The sequence below is a fragment of the Gopherus flavomarginatus genome, chromosome 7 (genome assembly GCF_025201925.1).
Source record: "Gopherus flavomarginatus isolate rGopFla2 chromosome 7, rGopFla2.mat.asm, whole genome shotgun sequence".
Classification (NCBI taxonomy): domain Eukaryota; kingdom Metazoa; phylum Chordata; order Testudines; family Testudinidae; genus Gopherus; species Gopherus flavomarginatus.
In genome coordinates this window covers 79078414-79085044 of record NC_066623.1, presented here as the reverse complement: position 1 = coordinate 79085044, position 6631 = coordinate 79078414, and the positions used below count along the sequence as shown (strand labels likewise).

Below are 6631 nucleotides of genomic sequence, written 5' to 3'. Positions count from 1 at the left end.
ATTTGTGTTAGAGGGCATTTGTGTCAAACGAGAGGATAGGCCAGATCTCATGCTGGTTTAAATCAGCATAACTTCAGTACAGCTATATCAATTTACAACAACTGAAGGATCTGGACATACATTCAAAGTCTGAGCTACAGAAGCCTTAATATATCTCAGTGCAATTGCAACAATTCTTTGGGAAGGAATTTAACTTCAGTTGTGTTTAATATGAGTGATGTAACCCTCTTTCTATAAATTTCATGAGATCCTGTTTTATTATCTAATGATAGGAGACTGCAGTAACACAAAGTGGACTTAAACTGTAAACCAGAGGAACCCTACACATCAGCAATCACAGCTTACTTATGTGCTTTTACACTAATTTGTACTATCTGAAATGGAACGGTCTGTTTTGAGGTAAGGAAGTCTGATTAGCTGCCTTTGGTTTAACAGGTATTCTATATAACAATATGTTGAAAAGAGGTGGAAAAAGTTATTCTGAGACGTGTCACCACAGTCAGACAAGTACAAACAAAGTAACCATTTGTCCATTAATGTGCATCTTATTGTTCAGTTATTTAAAGTCCAATACTTTAAACAACTGAACATTAAGGATTGTCTTAAGAGTTCCACAAAATAAGGCTTTTGTCACTTCTCTCGGGAAAAGATTCCACAATCTGAAATCTCACTCACAGGAAGTTCACATTTATCTTCTAGGGTTCATTTAAGTATTTCTAGTTATGCCTCTCTTATTTATTCCTCTCCACTGGCCCTTCTAATATTTGCAGGCTGCCTCCTGCATCTTAATCACTTAGTTAAGTTATTCATGTTTAGCTTTTTTAATTTTCCCTCCTAAGTCAAAACTTCCAGCTGTTTGATCATTTGTCACTCTTCTCTGAATTCTCTCTTACGTGTCTACAACGTCTTGCAATTGGTCCTGCAGCCATCGAATCCTCTTAAATACATATTAGTTTTCTGATGCCTACATGTGATTCTCCCCTCATGGCTATTTCTTTTTGCACAAGTCCTCTAATATTAAGGCTTCCAATTTTCATTTCAAAACAAACACACAAAAATTAGACATGGTCACAGACATCACTGTGCTTTCAATTAATTGATTTCAGCAGCATCTGAACTAGAATCTGGATAAAAATTTACTGACCTCTTTCCATACTGTTTTCTCTATCTCAACATCGCATTTAATTATGAAGAATTATTGTTCCTTTAAGTTTAGATAAAAGCAGGACCATAATGTAAGCGATTTAATTTCAGTTTGTTTACTTAGAAGCATTATTAAAAGCTATCCTGGTTAGTAACTAGGAATGTACAATCTCACTTGTTGCCATAATCTTGTCCCATAATAATCGTATCAGGTCATGAAGTTCAAGAATGAACGTGATGACAAGATGTTAGGTTCCATAAGGAATGGGATGGTAAATACTACAAGTAATATTATAAATCCTTTATATAAATAAATGGTGGGGCCTCATCTGGAATACTGCATACAGTACCTGTTATCCTAGCTCAAAAAGGATATTGAAGAACTACAGGGGGGTCAGCAACTCAAACCTTTTATGCAGAACCCTGTTTTGTCAACAGGGAAACAAATACATCATCATCATCACCACAAACCCCACTCCAGAACTTTAGTGCTTCAGATAAAATCTCTTTCTAGCAAAGTCATGGGAAACTGCACTCAGAAATCCAGGCTTTGGTGGAACATAAATTAATTCTAGAGCCCACAATCCCTCACCCAGAATACCTTGTTGCCAGGCACTATTACTTTGAAGTAATGAAGTAATGAAGTACTTTGGATTTCAGCTACTGTGATCTCACACAAATAGAGGCGGTCACTCAAGCAGCTGTGGCTCAAACCATTTTTAAAAGGGATCTCAAACTGGACACCCATGAACTGAAGCAACCCAAGCACAATATCTTAAACTTCACCCAGCAAATCAACTGGTAGCCAGCACTGCTCACAGACTAAGGTGGTGTGGGGGGGGAGATTCTCCCCTTTCAACAGAACATTTCAGTGTATTTCATTTTGGCCAGCTACCTCTGACAACATTAATTCCTTCCCCTGATCCTCAGAGGATTCAATTTGCTGGTGACTGAAATAGGTCTAGCGCAGGAGAGATTCATATTAAAAGCATTTTTTTCCAGGGTCAGAGTACTGGCTGGATTGTGACCAAACTGTATACAGCATGACTACAAAGGGCAAAAGGCACTTAGCAAATAGACACAGACACAGCCTGGCACCATGTGTATCACCTCCGTGCCCTGGTCATGGACTTTATGATCACTTACACTGGGCTATGCAACTGATAGCAACCTTTATCTTGCACACAAAGCTACGTGAGTCCACGTGATTTCATTAATGGAATCATTTGGGTGCAGCAGAAAAAGTTCATGCTGGTCTGGGTCTTGTTACAAAGGCCTGTAGAGCAGCTGTGGAGAGGACAGAAAGGCCAGGCTGTTGAAGGTAGTGGTCTAGACTGAATCAGAATAATATAAGGTAGTTGTGTGAGCAATTTGTGGCAATAATAAAGCATAATAATTAAGGCAGGAATCACAAGCCACCATTTGCTTAGCTGCTTTCAGATGACAGTTTTCTGTAAGTATCCCAGCAGAGGAGAACTTTAGGGAGGAGATTTGTATAAGGACAAGGTGGTACTTCTGAATTGTGTTAATTTAGGACTCTATGCAAAATACAAGAATCTGCTTAAAGAGTCTTCAACTTGAGTGATGTGGAGGCTCCAGATGAAAAAAAAATTCACAACGAAGTCTGGGATCACAGGGCCAGATCCTCAGATCCTCATAGCGCCATTGACTATTGGTTTACACCAGCCTAGGGTCTATGTCATATTTTTAGAGAAGGGGACAACATAGGCTTGATTCCTCGCAGCCTTGTATAGTCAGTTTCATCTGTGCAGTGAGGATGTAAAGTACTATCCTTCTGATTTACCACCATCTCAGTATTTTGCATTGGTGTAAGTGATGACAAAGTGCAGGGCAATGAAGAACAAGGCCTGCAGCAAGCACTCTAAAGGTCTAGTTATACCCACCTTCTGTTCTCTCACACTGACCCCTTCACTCATTAATTTCATGTGTCTCTATTGGAGCTCATGGAGTTCTGCAGCCACCCTTTCGCCACAAATCCTGTACACTTCAGCATGAGTTACTTTATATTGATTATAAGGTTAAACAAACAGCAAGATTCTAAAGTGCCAGTGATCAGGCAGGAAGTGAGAAAGACCCTTGCTAAAAAGACAACCTACTTGAACACCACAACTATGAAACACGAACCAATAAGTTTCTATCATTGTGCCACAGGGCCTGTTGGCCACGAGCTAATTCTGCAGCTAGATTACCTGAATTTGATTAACACGCCTGGAAAAAGGGGGGCTCAAATAATATTGGAGGCAGAATAATTTTTAAAGAGTGAAAAGCAATGCAAAGAATCAGAAGGATTTGGATTATTTTAACCCCTTTTGCTACAATTAAATATATAGAGTTTTGTTGTGCTAATAGTCCAGTTCATTTTCCTTGGTGGACATACCAAGCACTGAATAAATAGTTTAATATAAGTCTTTGGATAATTAAAATTCACCTTTCTTCTGCGATTTAGTTTTCTTGTTTGCTTTATAACTTTGTACTAATCTTTGACCTACAATAAAATCCCTGAAAGATGCACACAACAGCAGTTTTAGGTACGTTGTCACACAGTGCATGCTCCAAGGGATCACTGACACAGCATGCATTTGACAGGCCTCTCAGTTAATGTTCTTATGAAAACAAATAAGTGAAGCCACTGAGAGGTTCTTGAACTTCTCAGCATTTCTGCCGAGTGACCTGACACCAAGTGATTGATCAGTCACATTCTCATGCCTCCTGTATTCCTGCTAGCAACTATTTTCAGCATTTACACTAAGATTTAATATATTTAAATAAATCAACTTAAAGTGCTGCATTGATAAATGCCACAGGAAAAATTATAGTAAAGCATGAATTTACTTTGAACTGAACAGCCATCTACCCTAAAGGGCCATTCAGTTCTACAGTTAAAGTCACAGAAAGCAGGACATGCAAAGATTTTTTCTAGTGATGTTAACTTAGTTGTGTTTTCATTCCTGTGGGCCTGTTCTCATTTACACTATTTTTTTCACCTGTGAAACTACATCAATAGGTCCTGAGAGGAGGAGTAATTCTATTTACACAACACAAGAACTGCATTGTCCCCTGAGAGCATGGGGGATAAAGTGACTAGCAATGCTGTTATTGTTACATAAAACTGCTGAGAGGAGAAAGAGAAGAACTAGCGCTGCAATATCACCTAGCCTACATCCAAAACTGCAAAAGGCCCTTTATAGGAGCACTGCATGCATCGCCTCACACTCTGGCTGTGCCTGACATTTTTGACAGTGCCCACTTCCAGAGCTGGGTCAGCCAGCTAATAGGAGAGCTGGGGATGCCTTTGCAGGTCTACAGCTCCACTCTGAGATAGGCATTAACCACCAGAGACCTGGACTTCAGTTTCCATTGGAGGCTACAGCTGGAATCTGGGAGTGAACCCATCTGTTTTACATATCTCTAGATGAGCAGGAGGAGGTAGACCAAACAAGTATCCATGCACAGAGTTACATTTCCTCCTGCATTGCCTGCCCTCCCTCTTTGCCAAATCTCCTTTTTGGAAATAAGGCCACCTCCACTAAGAATAAAGTCTACCAAAGCATAAAGGGAGAACAATCTCCTACACTTAGTGAAATGCTTACAATGCTCATTTCAATACAAATTTCCAGAATGCTCTACTAGCTGACAACTATTTCAGACAAGTGCCCAAGGTATAAAAGCAAAGCCCATTCTACTTGGGTATTCACGGTAAGCTCGCCTTTGTGCTTTGTCTATATACCATGTGCAATTACATATTTTCCATACAATGGGCAGAAGCACAAGATGCTTCCTTCGGTAAAAAGTTTCCATTAGGCTGGGAACAGATAGAATTGGCACTGCTGGCTGAAGAAACAGTGAGTCAGAAAATGCATCATCTGTTACTTAAGAGCACAAAGTGAAAAATTAATGAGTGTTACTGTTAATCTTGAAGCATGGGTTTGCCCATCAATTAGAGTTCAGGTGTGAAGGCTGCTTGGTAGCAAGTGCTGTATTTGCAGCTAAATATTTGTGTAGCACCTGGATGGAATGCCAGGCATGTGACTTGTATTTGTTACTTGTGTGGATTTGTTCTACTGAAGTCACCTAAAGGAGCTTGCCAAACCAGTGAGATCAGACTGGAAAATCTAATTCAAGGATTGTCAAGTGTACAGCAGCAAAACCACGCATTCTTTAGAGAAACAGGCAGCCACAGAGAAAATGCAATGGCCAGTAGCAAAGATCTGGGGTTGGATTATGCCTTGGCTGTTATGTGGGTACACAGACGTGAAGAAAAACAGCTTCTACTATATGTCCTGCTTCTAAATGGGAAGGTCCAGTCCCTGCACTCAAGGGACCACAGGTTTTTCACCCTTGAGGTGCAACTCATGCCAGAGGTTGAGCTGAAACCAAATCCTTCTCCACTTGTACTGCCCAAAAGAACAGACCAGGTGAACAAAGGGGAGCACTGAGCCACAGCCTGACCTATCCCTGAGAGTGCTGGGGAGCACCTTGTGCTGCTCGTCACTTAACCCTGATACAGGATTGTGTACAGAATGCCCTGTTTAGCCATTTCACTGGTTGCTCTACTTACTGCTGAATGGCGCTGACTCCTGGCGGTTCTGGGGATTAGCTCAGTCAGGCTGATACCCCTTCCAGCAGTTACATCCCCTCAGTTTCTCCTCTCTCTCTCAGGGGCCGCAGTTGTCCACTTCATGACTCTACCCAGGTCACTGTAGTGATTTCCCCTCCCGGGGGTCAGAGAGGAGCATATCAAGGTTCCTGCTTTCCAGTAGTCCCAGGCAGTCTTCTGCCTCACAGTGCTACTCCCACAGTGGCTTGCAGGGAACCCAAATCCACCCTCTACTCTAGGTTCTGGCTCAGGGACCTTCTACACAGCAACCAAGGTCCATTCCCTGCACCTTTCTGCCTTTCCCTGTGTCACTTCCATACTTCCTCTCCTTCCCCGCTCCTCTGGGTTTGCCAGTCTCTTCCATCCCTTCTCCCAGGGAGTAACTTTAGACAACCTCCAAGCCCTCTTCCCAGGGAGAGGCTGCTTCTTTCTAATTAGCTGCATTCAACCTAAAGTTCCTCCATTTGCAGCCTAATTAGCTGATTGGGCCCATCTGGCCCAATTCAGCTCTTGCAGGGCCAATGTGTGGCGCACACCCCATCTCCAGCCAGTATTTTTGGCATTAGGAGTCCTTTAAATGCAGTAACAGAGACTGAATAGCACCCGTAAAATAACCTCTACCCTAAATAGCCTGTCTTCTCATTAAACTACAGAATAGTGACTGTTCAGTCGGAATGCTAAAGTGTTTTCATATGATTTATATTTTACTGACTGATGAGAGGAGAACACTGTCACATATATCCATAGTAAATCTGACTTAGAGGGGGGGACTAGGGTGACTCATGCTGAATAATAAAGGAACTGAGCTGCAATGCAATAATTTAAAGAAAAGCTTTCAACATGGATCCTCCCAGAGGGCTTTGTTGAATC

General features: G+C 41.5%; 1 protein-coding gene across 1 annotated transcript in view; it reads left to right on the top strand.

Moving 5' to 3' along the window:
• The first annotated feature begins 380 nt into the window (after positions 1 to 380).
• Positions 381 to 6631, top strand: part of PALMD (palmdelphin) — a 70668-nt gene continuing 64417 nt past the window's right edge. Inside the window, exon 1 of the mRNA XM_050960967.1 lies at positions 381 to 399. The gene's annotated coding sequence lies outside the window, so the exon portion shown is untranslated. The remainder of the gene's footprint in view (positions 400 to 6631) is intronic.